Below are 19,442 nucleotides of genomic sequence, written 5' to 3'. Positions count from 1 at the left end.
AAATGGCAAGAGGAGATACAACTACTTTGCATAATTGATTCCATTAATGAAGACATGAGTGCCCACCTCAATGATGCTCAATATCTTTTTCACGCTACATGTATGGACTGATCACTCCTTCCATTATCAAATTGGTAGTCAATAATGATGTTTTATAGTAATAGAGTTTCTCAATCCATGGTGGATCTATGATGCTAGATGTATTGGTACCACTGAGAAAACACACACAAGATATCTAGCAAAGGCTTTCACATCTCCATTTTTCCATGTTGCAGACCTTAAATTCTTGTAATTGTGCCTATACCAAGACGTGCCGAAACTAAAACTAGTTAATTTTACGGTAGCAAGACTTGGTATATTCAAAATGCTAGAGGGTATGTTTTGTGTTTCATTTTCTTATTAAAGAACTTTATACCCCACACATGTTTACTATATTATTGGTATTAAGCTATTGTATGATTGATGGATTCCTGTTGAATCACTATTCATGAAATAGAGATCAATGAATTTGATTCAAAAACCACACACTTAGAACTGTATGGTATAAATTAGGATAGAGTTGCAGATAATATAATAGAATAATAGAATTAGGCTCACCAGAGGTTCACTTTGATCCTGCAAACAATATGCTCATCCTCTTTTCTATTGTAATAAGCTTGATAATTCTATTTTGTGACTTGAAATCTTTGAATTAGCACTAACCAACATATTATTTTCAAGTTCACATCCATCAAAAAAACTAATATGTAAATCAAACTTTGACTTGCCTTTTGAAAGCTCAAAAGATAGTGCATGTATTACTGCATCTCCTTTGACTTGTGTTCTTCACATCTAACAAGTGTTGCCTTTTCCTCTTTGACTTTATTATTAACATCTAATGTGAAAATGTGATTGAATTTGTGGAAAAGCCACATATAGCAGTGAAAAATTGGACGAGGGCACAAATTCACAAATGCTAATGAAAATACTATTTATCATGACAATGATATGTGATATTAAAAGAGAGTGATATATGTCAAAGTTGAAAACAAATTGCTTGTATTAATGTAGGCCTTGTGTGGGCTCAATAAGAAAATGCAATTATTGACTAGTGTAAAAGATGAACCCTACAACCTTTGTCTGCTTTCTTGCAAGTTGTGGAGAATGAAAGCTTTGGAGCAGGGTATGGATGTGTTGTGCACCAATTGGTGCAATTGTGTGCTCAAATTGCTTGTATTAATGTAGCATTGTAGAATATATACCACAATTATAAGAATTATTTGTGTTCTATGTGTATGCAGCCATTCATGTTTAGAGGGTGAGGATTGTTATTTAAATCACATGAAATGGCCTTAATTGCAACCCTACAATGCATGACCTATATCCAACGACCTTTATTTAGCTTCTTGCCTATGCTGAGTAACTCAAAGGACATCCTCAGCTTAATCATCAAGATGCTAATCAAACCCATGGTAGTTGAGGTTGAGCTTCTTTCATATGCCGAGTATCTCATAGAACATCTTAAACTTAATCATTAAGATGCTAGTCAACTAGTGGTTAGTTGCATGGGTGTGTTTATATGTTTCTGAGTATTTGACATTGCCTTATTTGGCCAAGTGGTGTAAGGTTCAAATGATATATTATTACATTCGCAAGCACAAGAGGATTAGTGTTTAAAGGATGAGGGTTGCTATTTAAATAACACATGCAATGACCTCTTTTGCATGACCCCTATAACTGATCACTACGTGCATGGCTGAGCTTCTTGCTTATGCTGAGCAACTCAAAGGACATCCTAAACATAATCAGTAAGAAGCTAATCAAACCTATGTGGTAGTTGATGTGGTTGAGCTTCTTGCCTATGCTAAGTACTCAAAGGACATCCTAAGCTTAATCATTAAGATGCTAATCAAACCCATGGCAGTGGGGGTTGAGTTTCTTGCTTATGTAGAGTAACTCAAAGGACATCTTTAACTTAATCATTAAAATTCCATTCAAACCTGTGGTTGTTGCGCAACATGTTTTTTAGGTTTTCGAGTATTTGGCATTGCTTAATTGGGTAGGTGATGTAAGGTTCAAAGGCTAAATCATTACATCCACAAGCACAAGAGGATTCATGTTTAGAGGATGAGGGTTGATATTTAAATCAAACATGAAGTGACCTTTATTGCATGGCCCCTATGTCAAGTAACTCATTGTGTGCATGGTTGTGGATAGCCCCTATGCTAAGTAACTCATTATGTGCATGGTTGTGCTTTTTTCCTATGTTGAGTAACTCAAATGGACATCCTAAACTTCATCAGTAAGATGTGTGATCAAATCTGTCAAATCTGTGGTAGTTGTGGGGGTTGAGCTTCTTGTGTATGATGAGTAACTCAAATGACATCATAAAATTCTAATCAAATTCATGGTAGTTACGGGGGTTGAGCTTCTTGTGTATGCTGAGTAACTCAAATAACATCTTAAACTTAAATCATTAAGATGCTAATCAAATTTGTGGTATTTGTGGGGGTGTTTTTAGTTTTTTGAGTATTTTACCAACCTTAGTTGGGTAGCTGAGGTAAGGTTAAATGATATTATTACATCCATAAGCACAAGAGAGCTATGATATATTACCAAGAGATTGACTGGGTAGATGAAAGTAGGGTATTTCTAGATTGATGACATTTGCGTAGTAGTGCTGAGTAGGAAAAATGTTTTTTCCTCTGCTACCATAGAAGATGGCATTTTTTCACTTGATTATGCATCCATAAGCCGATTTCCATATTGCAATAAAAATATTCTCCATAACTTTTGCAAGAGGGTCTAGAAAAATGTATACACTTTCGTCATTTTAAAAAGGGAAAATGTTTTTTTAAAAATATTATTAGAGAATTAATGAGGTAACTCAAATTTCTAGAAAGCTAAATCTGGTTGTGTTTTTATTTTTGGTTTTGATAAGAGCAACATTTTTTCATAAACTTGTTGTAGGTAATTATGCTTAGGGTTGTTCATTTGAAATATAATTGTTTTTTTTTGGATTTGATTGTGTATTTTTTTAAGCGTCAACATTTTGGATCACACTCTGTGATCAATGTTTTGAATTAAAATCTTCAATTTGGAATTGTGAAGGTTATGCAATGCTTTCATCTATTGCAGAATGAAGAACCCAGGTTATATCATTCATATTACTAGCTATCTGGTAGTCTAAAACAAAACTTATCTTTTCAACAAACTCCACTATGCCAACCTTTCCTTGAAGAAGATCACTGCAAACCTTTGTAAGACCTTAAAGAAGAGAGTTCAACTTGCAATTTGGATAGAAGACAACCAAGGCATGATGGAATAAGGATTTTTGTTCATAGATAATCATGTATTTGAGTTGATTTTTCATTATAAGCATTAAATGGAATGTTGAATGGTGATCTTGATAAAGATGTTGATTAAAACTTAGATGAACAAAGAACCTAATGTAGATTGATAGAGTGATACCTCTATACTAATACTTCCCACCCTTAATGTCATGAATATTTTCCCAATGCATTTCAATTCATTTTATAATTTATGATTTCATTTCTTCTATCTAGAACTATAATATAATATGTTTTACTCCATTAACAATGTTATCATTATTTTCATGTTAAGTTTACTATTTGTGCATAATTTTTCTCTAATCTTTTTGTTGCATCACATGTTGTGGTTTTATGTTCAATATCATCTCAATACAAGTCATATATGGTTAAAAATATGGCTAAATCTAGTTTTGGTATTTTTTGGTTTTTTTTTGAAGGAGATAATGCTATTTTCCTAAAAATGGGTATGAAATCCTCCCAGGAAAAACAATGAACACATACAAATGCATATCCTTCGCTTTAACCATGGCACTAGATTGAAATTTAGTAGAGTGATACACATAGATATTTTCTTTGGTTCCTCCAATGTGCAGATCATTTGGTTAAGTTTTTCCAATGAAACATTGATGGCATAACACTGCTATAGCAGTGATGAGATTGTTAAAATATGGAGGAGTCTAACTTTGTGGATTTAGAGACTATTGAAATTTGTATTAAAAAGAGTAGAAACTATGTTAGAGGTAATCAGATTTATTTTTAGTCCCATTTTTTTTATACTCATGGCTTGATTAGGAGGTTGCATCATTGTAAATATTAATGAATTAGTCACATATTGAATGAATCACAAACACTAAGAAAATACACTATATAGCCCAGATAGGGCATCAATTTAAACCATTTAAACTAATATTAATCTGATCTGAAAGAGAAAAGGGAACCTAAGGCTAGTGCTTGAGAGAGAAATAGGAACATATTAATTACCTTGAAGATCCAATCAAAGAATAATGGAGATGAATGAAATCCCTGGCCAATATATCGTGAATCCTTCAGTCTTGAGAAAGAAAAGGGAATAAATTGATTACCTTGAAGATTGAATTGAAATGTAGTGTAGATAAATAGAATATGTTGCCTCCCAATACTTTAACTACTCTACCCACCGAGCAATATTAAGCCTTCCACTATTGCCTCTCATTGATGTATGTGTTGTTGTTGCAATATGTTGTATGTTTGGCTAAATTAAAGCTCTTTGCAAATTTTAAGCTTTGTTTTGTGTCTCAACAAACCCTTGATTGCACATGTAGGAAGAAAAATTAGGGAAATTTGGCTTGCGCAGGAGGAAAAATTGATTTTTTTTGGCTTTTGACATTATTGGGAAACCAAGATGAATATCATTTTTTTAATTTTTATTGGGATTTAATTAATTTAATAATAAGATTCATTATTTAATAACTTTTAATTGATTAATTTTTGCAATATTTCCATCAGGATTCAATTCTTTAGTTTTTGAGTCAAACTCAATTTTTTTTCATCAATTAGTTGATTAATTTTTTTCTCATCAATTATTTTTAATTTTGAATTAATTAGTAACTATGATAAATAATTTATTTAATTTTAGGTGATCTATTTTATATACAAATTGGTGCTTTTTTTTTAGTTTATAAAAAATATTAAATAAGTTTTTGCAATCACTTCTTTGTTGAGAATTTTGTTCACAAATAATATCATTCGTTAATTGACCTACTAATTATTCATCTCATGTATTATATAATTGCATGCAAAAACATCAAAATTTAGCCTAAATAAACTTCCAAAACTCTTCATGTGCACAATACATCATGGGATGATCTTATTCCTAATGTCATAGGGTCAACTATTATTTTTCTTAATTTACCTTGTCAACCTCCTAGACTATATAACCATTCTACACAAAGGTTTATATTAGGTATGATCTCTTATGTAAAGTACCCATTAATTACACACGTGTGCTAAAAGCTATTATATTTAAAGATATTGCGGAAATACATGTTTGATGAAAGCTATACAATTATAAGTATTGATCATGGTAGGTTAAATTTGACCATGTTCTACTTGAAAATTGATTCTTTAGACATTTAATCTTGTGATTTTAATAGGTGACCAAATTAGTCACTTTTTTGATCACCTATAACTACAAATTGCAAAGAAATAGTGATATGTGACCAAATTTGTCACTTGTTTGATCGCCTATTATAAAGAAATAGTGATGTGTGATCAATTTTAGTCACATGACTAAAATTTTAGTCGCGTGACCAGAATTTTCAATCACCTAGTCACATATCACCCAAAAATGTACTAGTGAGATACTAATATATTATAAGGATGATTTCTTTACTGCTATTTTTAAAATTATGATGTGTTGATTAACAGATACATTATTTCATTAATAGATTGCAAGTTGGAAGTGAATGAAATTATTGGAAAGTTCCACATTGTTGCTGAGAAATTAGAATGACTTTTCTTCCTCTAGTACTTCACATATGTTAGAGAAAATAAATTAAATGTAGATCAAACTTCTTGGTGTCTACATTCCAATTTAGGAAAAAAATTATTTCATTGTATTGTGAAATGTAAAATAATCGCTTTAGTCAGTCTTTAGCCTATCAGCTAGTCAAAGTTCAGATAGCATACAACATCATAAAAAAAATGTTGGAGAGCTGTGAATTGCCACTCAGGCATAAGAAGAGTACACATGCCACAAATGACAAGAAATACTCATTCTAGTACTTTTATAAACACAAAGGCCATCACAATTTTATATAGAAATCTAGGCCATCATCCCAAACACGAAGAATTCATGATAACTCTAAAAAGACCAATATAGAAAACCTCTAAACAAGGAAATATGTAGATCAATACAGAAATCAAACAAAAAGTTCATCATTCTGAAAACACAATACATAATAGATAATTTCTATTTACAAATTCTGAAATAGAGCAGAGTATTAAAACACGAACAAAACGTTGAAGTATAAATGTTACCAAAGTGCTCAAAAAAATGTGAACACTCAATATAGAGTGCTAAATAGTTCTAAAAAAGACTGAAGATAATATAAAATACTATTTTCCTTATCCTTGAGAATATTACAATCCTCCAAATTTATATCTAATATAATCTTCCCTCGCTGTGTCATCAATCTCTAAGAACCAAATAACCCTCATTGGTTCTTGCATAAAATTATCAAATGCGATAGTTATAGTTTGTTGACTGATTCCAAGGATGGCTTTCAAGGGAGCAAACAAATCTGCAACTTCTTTCGTAGTATCCTTTTTATCAAATTTGATGGTGTGCGGCTATTTGATTCCCTCCTATATCTCATGAATGCTTTCAGATATTACATCCAAAGAAGCGTCCATGCTTGCCTTCTGCCTCTTTGGCCTCCTTGTCATTGGTGTTGAAGGAATGCTTCTAGCAGATGTAGTGGACTGATTTGACTGAAGGAAATCTTCATCCAAATCAGTAGCACCATTCACAAATGTATTCAAATCATCATTATCATTTAGATCAATAGAATCATCATAAAGGTTACCATCTTCAACATCTTGTGGTGTTCCAGCTACACTTCCTTCCGCGATGTCATTTCCCACTGTGACAGCTAGATCATTAAAATAGTTGAATGGCTATCTCCTATACACTTTTACAGTTTTGAATTCTTTTCTCTATACACATTGCCAAAATTAAATAATTAGATATTTTTATGACATTAGTATTGAAAAAAACTTTGAAGAGGACATTACCTTTAGAAGTTTATCCCACACGCTATCCTTAGCATTCATACATTGAGTTACCTCATTCCAAGAAAAGCCACTAGTATTTCATAACTCATTCATTATTCTATACCCTATCTTCCATGTTTTCAACTTATTTCTAAAATTTTCCTTTCCAAGGTTCAATTTCAATTCTTGATTGAATCTCCTCTCGATAACACTCCATGCTTCTCTACAAAAACCTCCTTCACCTTTCCTTCCTAGGTTGACTTTCTCAAGGAGAAAATCCAATAGTTTTCTCTCCATTTCTTTAGTCCATACAACTTTTGGATTTCTACAAGAAGTAGAAGTAGGAGTAGAAATAGGTGTAGCAACAGGGGTAGCAATGGGGGGCATATTAACCTCCTCATGTATGCTTGTCAAAAGATTTGTGAAAGACATATTGTTGCAATAAGTAGCTATTATATTGCTGGAAAACATCTATAAAATAAAAGTGCACATTGTATATATTGTTTAAGTCATATTAGAAAATAAAATGTAATGAAAATGTAAACAAATAAACAACAAAATGCAAAAGCAGTTCACTGAAAATCACAGACAACTTTTCAAAAACAATGGCCGAGGAGAATAAAACTGGGTGTTGGACCATCTGACAATATTGCTGAAGCAGATACAAATGCAATAAGCTTTAGTAGCATGTGTTGACCAGGGTCCTACTATTTCCCACATTCTAATGTTTAAAGGACATTACAATTAAAAAATCCAGTGCTACCAAGAAATTCAGTGGTGCCAAAAAATTTAGTGCTGCCTAGAAAAGTTAAATCGAAATGAAGCTAAATATAAAAGGTACTTGGATGGACTAGGGTTGAAAATTGTGGAGACTGAACAAGATGGGAATTGTATGTTCAGGGCTCTTGTAGATCAGCTGCGTTTTGACCAAGAACTGCATATGGCATTCTATCAGATGGTGGTGAACTACATGATGACACATCCTAAGGATTTTCAATGTTTTAGTGAAGGAAACAATGGAGGTTTCCAAGAATATTGTCAAAAAATGTCACTTGATGGAGTATGGGGTGATAATTTGGAGCTTCATGCAACTTCACTTATGTTTAAGGTCAATATTCATATCTATGTGTTGAAAGATGGGAGAGCAGAGATCACCAAGATGGAAAATTTTCATGGTTCAAATGCATCTACCATACATTTATCATATCATAATGGCAACCATTACAATAGCCTGTGTTTCAAGACTAAAGAAGAAGATCTTGCTCAACATGTGACAACAGAGTTAGCATCTTACCCTACAATGGAGAAATATAATCAAAAAATTTTGAGGTTAGTTTTGAAAGAAATAATGGGAACTGCAACTGTTGAGGAAGCTATAGTTTCCCTACAACTACACAATTGGAATCCAAATGAATCAATAAAATATCTATTGCAGACTGCAGTAGAAAGACTTGCAAAAGGTCTTGTGAAAGAGAAGCTGAGTATAGATTGCCCACCATTGTTATCATCACTATATGAAGAGGAACATGATGAGGATATTGTAAGATTGGCTAAGGCCCAAGCTATAGAAATGGTGAAATCTCCAAGAATTCAAGATGCTTTGAAACTGCTTAATGGGGATTTAGATGGAGAATAGGAGACTGGTGAAGAGATATAAAAGGAAAGAAAAAAAGATGTGGAAAAGATATTTGAGAAATTCAAGCAACATTTTGACTTTGCAAGGGACAATTCAATAAAAGATATGTTCGATAATATGATGCCTGATCCCACAAGTGCCTTTTAGACAACAATGGGAGAAAATTAATTCAATTTAGAGTTCAAGGTTGTGGAAGATGATGAGGCCAAATAAGAATTGAAGGCCAATGAGTGTGGAGGATCTGCTCTCTATGTAATGAAGGCATCATAGCTAGTATTGTTCTTAATTTCTATATTTTGTTTTGATACTACATTACATGATCTTGGAAAGAGTTGAATGAGCTTGGTTTTGAAAAGACATCAAGACTTTGTATGATATTCAGTTACTCTTCAAACTTCTCTGGTGATAAAACAAGAGTGCTTATTCCTCCATTTTTCCATATATTTCTTAGCGACCTTTTAACTTAGATATAAGTTTACCTACATGTTCCTATTCCTTTTGTATAGATATAGTCAGAGGACCCCTCTTGGGTTTCCACTTTTCTTTTCATTTTGTTTTGGGCATATATTTTCATGGCTTTGTCAAGTTTATAATATATTACAATTAAAAACTTTAGTGCTACCAAAAAAATCATTTTCTTGGATTTACCTTTTCTTGTATTCTTCTAGCCTGGGCTAAACTTGAAGTAGGCATAGGCAAGGAGCTCTACTATGAAATAATTAGAAGAGGATGCATGGGATGTATTTGGTTTTAGAGAATGCCATGCATCTATCCCATCTCTTGGATTTTGAACAAGCTTTCGACCAGAGGTACTTAAGCTTCATGGCATGACTATTTTGGATTGATTAGGGCTACCTAACAACTTCAACTTATATGATGGGCACCCCATCAAAAACTTATATTTTCATGCATTAAACTCACTACCAAGGTTTTCCAAGTTGGACATGGGTATTTTGCAAATCCCAATGCCTACTTTTCGAGTTGATAAAGAGTTCCTAAGATGAGATTGTGTGTGTAGTATAGGAGATGATAATTGGTTTCATCAGTTTTCTTAGCTGGGTAATTGCACAAGTGCCTCACATTATCACAAATTTCAAGGAGAAGTCTATAGAAGGTAGGTCCCTTATGTTTCTAATAACATGGGTTACAGGGAAAGCAATTCTTTCAATTTCCACTTGATTTTCTTTCTTCTTGCTAGAAGAAAATAATAGAATTTGGTTGGTGTTGTTTTTCAAATTATGAGTACAACATAAATAAATAAATAAATCAAAATACTTTGTACCACCAAAAAAATGTAGGTGTAAGGATAGGAAAGAGTCTAGGTTGGCCATACAATTGTGGACTATGGTTGCTTTGGATGTAACAACTAAGGCAATATCCAAGCAAAACATCACTAATTCAAGATTTATTGGATATTATAAAGCTTTGAGCATAGAATTGCGCATAGATTTTCAAATACAAAATAAATTAGATATCTCAAATTATTGTGAATGCCTTAGAGATGGATGATGTCACAAGATAGTGTGCAACATACAATTTAGGGGTGGAAAAATAACAACCATGATTGGATTAGTTGCCAAATATGTTTGGTTGTCCTATAGATATGTCCAATGGTCCCTGATTTTAACACATTGTAAATTGCATGCCCAAGGTTAATGAAGTTTGACTTGACTAGTCCCTATGAGGCATTCTTTGCTATGCAATTATCATGGAGAAAATTTTGAGTCTGAAGGTCATATATGCCAACTTGTGAAATCTTAAAATTCTTAGCAATAGATGGACTTACAAAAATATTTTTATAATTAACGTTACCAAATTCAAGATAAACCTGCAAATAAAAAATTACAGCCTAGAAATTATCGCTCTCCCTTAATTGGACAATTGGAGTAGGTATTATAGGGAGGATAAGAAACAGATCTGAAAAGGATAGTTGTTTGCAGTGATTGAATGACAGGCTGGTTAAGTAGAAAAGTAGATTTGATTTGCGTTGTTGGGCTAGTTAAGTGATTGAATAACTTATTATGCTTAACATGATCTATGGTTTTTTTGTTACAAAACTTAATAGCTTGATATAGTAAACAATGGAGATTCAAAGTCCTTGGATTGATTTACAATGACAAAGTTTCTAAACAAAACAATCGGTAACTAAGATTAGAAATAAAAACTAAATAATAAACTGAAGACTAATTAAGCTGGCCATTAAAGAAACAATACACATCATACAAATAAGTGAACCATATGCAGTACTGCAATAAGAAATCAATATTGAAATAGCTTTATAGAATGTTGAATCACTGTCATAGTTTTGCATAATGCTGAATCACATATCAAAATGAATGAACGTTGTATAGAAAGTGTCAATGCAGTTTTCTAGCTATTCAAAATTGAAGTAGAATGTATCAATGCAAGTAAAATGATCAACTAATGTCGATATCTATAGTCCTCCCACATCTTTTCTGCTATTTCATCTTGAAATTTATTTCAATCATCTCTATCTCTTTGAGTCATCCCAAAAGTCTCAAGAATTGGGACATTTATCCCTCTATGATCAACATCCTCTTTAATTTCCACATCGGGTGGAACACTGTCCTCTATCGTAATGAAATTGAGTAGTATGCAACATGCTAACACGATCTTTGTTTGAGTCATGATACTATAAGATGTCACATGCCTCAAGATAGGACAACATTGCTTCAAAATACCAAATGTGTGCTCAATCACATTCCTAAGAGAGGAGTGTCGATGGTTAAATAGCTCATGGGCATTGTTGATCGGGTTTTCTCTGGAAAAATATTTTAGGTGGTATCGTGTACACTTATAAGGGGCAAGAAATCTAGGAACATTTGGATAGCTAGCATCAACTAAATAGAATTTTCCTATACAAAAGAACAATAAGTATTATGATTGAAATAACATAAACAATATGGTTTATAATAATGACTATATAATCATTAGAAATATGATTTAATATACCAGGGGGTGCTATTAGTGGATCTTCTCTTGATAGAGCTGAAGCAAGAACACGACTATATGCAACTAAACCTTCCCAACCAGCAAGAACATATTAAAACTTGTAGCCAAAGGAACAAACACCCATTACATTTTGTGATAGCTTGCCTTTTCTATTGTAGTATTTTGCTTGGTTGTCCACATCAATGGTAACTGGTATATGGGTCCCATCAATTGCTCCAACACAATCCTAGAACACCCAAAATATTATAGTCAAATATGTAACGATATACTCAAGCAACAAAGTAAATGTCAGTAGGAGATTTACCTTAAAGTACAGATCAAAACGGTCCTTCTGAAGAATTTATGGAGGGGTAGTTGAAGAAGGGGGAAAAAGTAATCACCATGGAGAAATATTATTACCTTCAAGACCTTGTGGAAGTGGCGACTCACAGTGTCTCCTGAGTGACCAAAGTTATGGCCAATCTTACAATTCCTTAGATTGTGGCCAAGGGTATGTAGGAACATGACTAGTTGTTCAAGTCCAATTTCATGTTTATCATATCTTTAATGATCCCTCTCTCCCTTAGAATATTGGCGAGTTTGGAGAAAGCTCCTCTAGTCATGTGTATTTGGGCATGGAAATTCATGTCATTAGAATATATAATACATTAAAGAAAGGAGAAGCAACTCTTCTTCACTTGCATCGTTGTCTTCTAGCATCTTCGTAAGATGCTACTGTGAGTACTACATCTTCCTAACAATGCTTCCGTAAACTTTTTTATCAATAGTAGGATCCATTGAATGCCCTATAAACACATATATAGATTTAATTTAGATTGAAACACATTCTTTGTGAGTAATAAATCTGATACACAACTAGTTTGGTGATATAATTCATATTATTGAAATGTATGAGGATTGGACTATGCATAGGATGTTTTGGAGAGACAACTTTCTTCACCATCGAATATTCATATTGTAAAAAAACCTTTAGAGGAGTAAGAAGACCCTATAAAAGTTCAAACCCTTGTTGAGACTGCAAACATGGAGAAAGAAATGACCCACATAACTGTTTGTCACTAATTGGACAGTAAAATAGAGTATGGAGACTAAGGCATTCATAAGACAATCTTGGAACATTAACCAATGGAAGGTAAATGATGAAAAGGTCAGTGAAAAATAATTCCAACTCCAAGTGACAACACCCAGTGGATTAAAGTGGCAAATGCAACCCCAAACAGAATCTAACGGTCGAGAATTAACAAGTAAAGTGATCAAAAAATGGCAATAGGGCATTCTAATAACAATGAGAACTTTAGGGTGATAGAGGACATTCTAATAGCAAGGATCCAAACTTAGAGAGGTTTGATTATGATGAAAATAAATTCCAACTAGAGCCAAAAACCTTAACTCCATGATTATGGGATTACATCCAACAAACTAACTAGATTAAAAAAATTCAACGAAAACTATAGGTTTTACTTTAGCAGAAAACTCATAAGGAGGGACTAATGAGTGACACAATAAATAGGATTATTACCTCTTAAAATAATTAGTAATTCTCAAGTCTTGACCAATAGAATAAATATCTTGTTAATTTTTGGAATTCCTAGTTTACAAGTCTTAAAGTTAGTTAAGTATGAGATGCATGGTCTGCATAATTCACTGACTGATGATTTTGAAGAATTCTAAATTTAAGAGCTATAATTTTAATTTGAGTTTTCAAATCTCAATAGTAAATGGAAGGAACAAGTTTAGTTCGGTCTACTTTTAGGGACTATTATTTCTATATAGCGAGGTGCAAAATATAATACATTTTTGAATAAAAGATATATTCGTGTTAATAGGTCGTGTTTCAAGAATCTACACAAGAAAAGTTAACATAAAACTCTTTTGAATAGAAAACAAAAATACATAAAAATCAATGTCTAAAAACTATTTGATATTTTAACAGGACTGAATCTTACCATTAGGGGATCTAAAAAGCTCATAACCAGACTTATGTTTATAATCCAAATATACACCAACAAAGATTGGAGTAACACACTTTTCATGTGAGGAAGGTTTACAGACTCTTGGTCTTATGTTTACAATTAAATGACTAATGCTTTTTTCAAAATTAGATCTACATCTCTTCATGAAATACAGGTAAATGTATACATCACTAATGTGTTAAGGATTAAAATGATGCTTTTTGCATATATTTAATTACTTGGGTATTTCTGCTTATTTGGGGATTCTATACTAGTATTTGCATTGATTTAGTTTTTTTTGCTTTATCCATGGCTCGTGCTATGAGGTAGTAAAAGGATGAACCATGTGGGCAAGTCCTTATGAAAATACTTGGATGGATTTAATTTATAATCCTTGCATATTTTATCCTATTTTTCAATGCAAATATACAACTATATGCTATAAGTTTGTGAGATTGTGTAACATGTCTAGCATTTGTGATATAGTGTAAGGTGTGGTTTTGGAGAGTTTTCTTCTACAATCTCACATATAGAATACTTCAATATTGATAAAAGAAACTTCTCACATATGATAGGCATTGTGAGAATAAGTCCTATGATCTGTAGATTGACTGCAAATAGAGAAGGTTAAAAAGATACTGGAATTGCAATCAGAAGGAAGGAGATAAAAATTGTTAGAGGGAGGTCGCATTGAAAACATAATGGAACATGAAAAAGAGCAACGTATAGTCTTCCTCGTACTGATTCATAGAAGGGCTTTGACAAATAAGAACATAGGCACTCTCTAGCATGTATGTCAAATATATTGAATAATGATAGTATGAGAGTAATGATAGTCATTAAAACACATGTAAGGTAGAGGGAAATGTATAAAGCTTTTGACCATTCAAAAATGTAGGTGGCTTATAAATGAAAAAGATATTGATAAGAATTCAAAGGGGTAGCATTGCATAGGTTAACAAAGGCAGCCATTATAAGAAAACAAAATATAAGACAATGCTCCAAAGAGTATGAATAGAACAGTACTTAATAAAGCTTATGAATTGTTCCATGAGGCAAGGAAAGGAAAGTATAAAAAACCCTAAACCAAGCTGCATACCTATGCCATTTTGTTAGTCTCCTTGCTTGATTACAAAGGCCAAGATAACACCTTATTATTCAATAGCCTTAGGTTGCCAAACAAATACTTTTAAAGTTTCGTATCTTTAAGCCCAACGTTACAGGAAAGATATTGCACTTTAATCAAACCTTATTCTTGATGTGACTCCTTTACCAGAGGGTAAACAGTCAGCAAAAGGTAGCCAGTCAGCAATTGCAAATGCAACAAATCCCATAACTTCAATGATATGGCCATCTACTAAGTCAATTGTATGTAGTAATATAAGAAAAAAATGAGTAAGAATGGATTAGATATGTGTCCAGATTCTCTGTTCACCAGAATATTTTGTTGGATTTATTCCCCAAAATTTTTCTTGTATCATAGCCAGAGACTTATATTAAAAGAATGGCATTAAGAAACATTTTCAATAGCAGTTAAGTTTCCTGGAAGTAATCTTCAATTCTAAGGACAAGCACAATGATCTGTGATATTCACTAACAAAAGTTGAAGAGACATATCAAGCAAGAGACAATTGAAATAACATGGAATAAGTGTGAGACAAGAAGTTTTATGGAGAACCTTCTTACAAGTTAATGACATAGGAGAGAATGAAGAACAAAGTGTTTAACATTGAAGGAGACATGAAGACGTTCAAGTTATTCCCTCTCTCTGCTAGTGCCAACCTTTTTCAGTTTTTGGGTATTTTTTATATTGTTAACCAACCTACAATGCAACCTACGCCCAACCAAAATAGTTAGTACAAAAAGGAAGCATGCATAATACATGGACAGGGGTGGGGATTGATTTTTCAGGAATATATATCGAATTGGGCATTGTGGATGAATGGGGTGCACAGCAAGAAATTGGTGGATATAATATGGCGATGGGGCCAAAGTTATTGGTATTTTTGTGGGCCATTGAAGTCATTGATGGTTTGGATTCTTCCTAAAACATTAAAAAACATTACTACACCAGATGCTTTCATATACAAAATTCAACAAAACCCCAACTCAGTCCTATTGTCACTACTTGATACTCAAACCCAAGCTTTCTCCTCAACTTGAATAACTTGAGGATTCTAGGTACTCTATGAACCTCTGGAGCAGAATTCTATGACACCTAAATGCTGGATAAATCTTAGAAACAAAATGTGAAAATTTGAGGAAGCCTAGATAAGTAACAAATCCTTATGACCAAATGCAGAATGCGGGGCTAGATGAAGATTGAATTGAAAAACCCCAATTCACAGAAACCTTGTCGATGAGTGAACCTCTATAACAAAGTGATGCCCACACGAGCAATCAAAGAATTGAAGTCCTCACAAGGAAGATATAATTGTAACAATGGAGGTGCTAAGGTATTATATTAAACCTCACTCCAGGACCAAAATATAATGTTACAAACTTGAGTAGAGAAAATGTTGCACAGAGACCTAGAAGTAGGGAGAGTGAAAAAGCCCTAAATCACTTACGACCGTTTCAAATCCACCAGAAATATCACTTGCGACTGTTTCAAATCCACCTCCTGCGACCATTTCAAATTCACCGTTGTCAAACAAACAAAAAATGGCACCGAAACTAACAAAAATCTGCAGAACAAAGAACAAATAAAACCAGACAAAAACTCTACTCCTGGCTATCGACAAAGCCGGGCAACAAAGAATGCATTTGAGCGCCCAAAAGATGAGCGGCCTTCATGGACGGACCCAAAATTTTGTAGTTTTTAGCAAATAAAAATGTGGAATAGGCATAAGTATTCCAATTCCACCTCTTTGGGTGGAATTGAAATACCCCCTTTTTTTGGCACAAAATGGAATACGTATTCCAATCATATGCCTATTCCTTATTCCTACCTGCCGCACCCAAAAAGAGAATTCGATGATTTTAGGAATAGGAAAATTCCTATTCTAGTCGTATTCCGCTTGCCAAACAGACTCTTAACATCTATTTCCTTATTCAAAGCAAATAAAACTAAGACTAAAAAAATCTATCAAATGTGCTAAGAGACGGTGGAACTGGTGATTGCAAAAACGGTGGAATCGTGGAGCTGGTTGTTTAAACAGTGAGTCTGGGGTGAATCTCGGCATCAATCTTCAATATCAACCTTTGAGATTTTGGCATCTTGTACCTTGGCCACGGAAATTTTTGAGCGACTGACTCTAAAGCCGAAACTCGTGAGTTTCTTTTGTTGGAATAAGTCACTAGTTTGTTGCACCAAATCTGCTATTCTGTTTAACAGTTGACATTAGATGATCCACATGTAAGCTCTAAACAACTGGAAGTCCTCTATTTATAGAGGTTATGTAATTGGTTGTTGGTGTGCAGTCAGATTAATGAAATAATTTTGTTATTTGCTGTCACCATGTTTTTTTATAGTTTTAATTTTCAATATGGTATCAGAACCAGGTTCAGCTGGAGATTCATTTAGAAGTTCAGCTAGAAATATTGCTAAAGGGTTTTGTTGAAGGAAAATATATTGCTGGAAATGATGTGTTTGCAATTTTGGGCTGTGATTTTTTAAGAAGCTGTTGTTTTAAATGTGATTTAGAAGATATGTTGTTGTCAAATGAAAAGAAAGGCTGATCATTGAAGTCAATGTTTGCAATATGAAGATCAAAATAGTGATGGTTGTAGCAAGAGGTGCACTATCGGTTGTACCCGACACCTCAAAAGTTTTTACTATATTGATGAACCATGTATCTGAAAAAATTCTTAGAGAACTAGCGAGCATAGCAGCTGGGTACCCATGTGACTCGGTAGATGGATTATTTTTCATATGGACTCAATATTAGTATGCAAGAGAAAAGTTTAGAGTTGGTTTACCTATCATTGGATCAATAGTTTTGTGAAGTTTGAAGGGTTTGTGGTAATCCAAAACCATTTGTTTAAGTAAATCTATTGAACGGTTTGTGGTAAGCCAAAACCACTTATTTAAGTGAAAAACCTAAAAGTCTTGAAGGGTTTGTGGTAAACCAAAACCACTTGTTTGGGTGAAAGATCCTAAAGCATTTTTTTTTCCGAAGAGTTTGTGGTAAGCTAAAACCATTTAACAAGAAAAATGATTTTTTCATAGTGATAGTGATAGTGATAGGGGAAACTAAAAAATTTCTATGTTGTAAATGGGTACCTCAAAAGGCTTAATGCTAGGACCTATTATGTTTAAATTTCTTATTGTAATTTCTCCCACTGAAAGAGTCTTTAGTGGTAGAAATTAAGGGAGGATGTTGGAATAAGTCACTAATTTGTTGCACCAAATCTGCTATTCTGTTTAACAGTTGACTGCTGCTCCCTATTCTCTAGCCATCAGTTTTGTATGACTGTAGTTAACTCCACCACATGTATGCACAATTGAATTTGTCTCCAAACACATGGCAAGGTTGTTAAGTGAAGTGTTAGTGCTGTCACATTAGATGATCCACATGTAAGCTCTAAACAGCTGGAAGTCCTCTATTTATAGAGGTTATGTAATTGGTTGTTGGTGTGCAGTCAGATTAATGAAATAATTTTGTTATCTGCTGTCACCATGTTTTTTTATAGTTTTAATTTTCAATATCTTTTTCCCTCTGTGGAAGATTGAAATCCTTGCTGTACTCTATTCTCGTACACTTTAGGCCCTGTTTGGTTGCTGGAATATGAGTGGAATAGGAAAACGAAATTAAAATATGTTTTATATTCGTTGTTTGGTAAGCTCAATCAGAATTGGGAATAGGAAGACATATTCCAATTTTGCCCCAAAAATGAGCATATGTCTATGCCAAAAAATATATGTTATTGGAATAGGCCATTTCCATTCCCATTCCGATTTTCCATTAAAAAAAATATATATTTAAAAAAAAAAAAAAAAAAATTTTGAAAATTTTTCTTTTTGAATTTTTTTTTTTTACTTTTACTTTTTGAATTTTTTTTTATTAATTAAAAAAAAAAATTTTTGTAATAACATTTTTAAAAATTATATCTATTTGTTTAAAAAAATGAAAATGAAAATGAATTAACTAAAAAAATAATAAATTAAATTTTTTTTTAAGAAAAATGTTTTTAAAAATACAAAACTTAACCTTATTCCTATTCTATTTTTGTACAACCAAACAATAGATTAACATATTTTTAGTCGAATTTCAAGTGCACCAAACATGATTGAAATTGCCTATTTCTATTCTCATTCTTCATTTCCATTCCCATTCCATTTTTCTATTCTAATTTTTTATTCCTATGCCAGCAACCAAACGGGACCTTAATTCATGGCATGATATGCTACCAGACGTATTCTCAATGCAAATTGACTCGTGTTATTTGACTCGACTCTACACAGTCGTTGCTGACCGAAGTCGTGAAAGTTGTTGGCCTTCAGCGAGTTAACAAAAGAAGCAGTAATTTTCCAAATTTATGTGGAAATTACAATGTCTTTTCCATTTTCGTGCCATACACGATGAGCTTTAGCCTATATAGCGTAAAAAATACGACTAAGTTTTGAACAATATGCTTACTTAATCTGAGAAGAAACCATAAATTTTGATGTCCACCGGCCACTGCGAGACTACTAATTAAATAGACAAGACAGTGTACAGGAACTATTAAAATAGTTACATTTAATATTAACCCTAAAGAGATTAGTTTCTTGGGTGTGAACATCATCCAATACTTTTGAGAATTCATGGAGATTTGAGTGATTGCTTGACTAAGTTGTATACAGAAAAAAAAGGTCTATGCGCGTACGTATGC

The sequence above is a fragment of the Cupressus sempervirens genome, chromosome 5 (genome assembly GCF_028749045.1).
Source record: "Cupressus sempervirens isolate cs-2001-9-10 chromosome 5, ASM2874904v1, whole genome shotgun sequence".
NCBI classification, from domain to species: domain Eukaryota; kingdom Viridiplantae; phylum Streptophyta; class Pinopsida; order Cupressales; family Cupressaceae; genus Cupressus; species Cupressus sempervirens.
Note: the sequence above shows the minus strand (reverse complement) of the source record.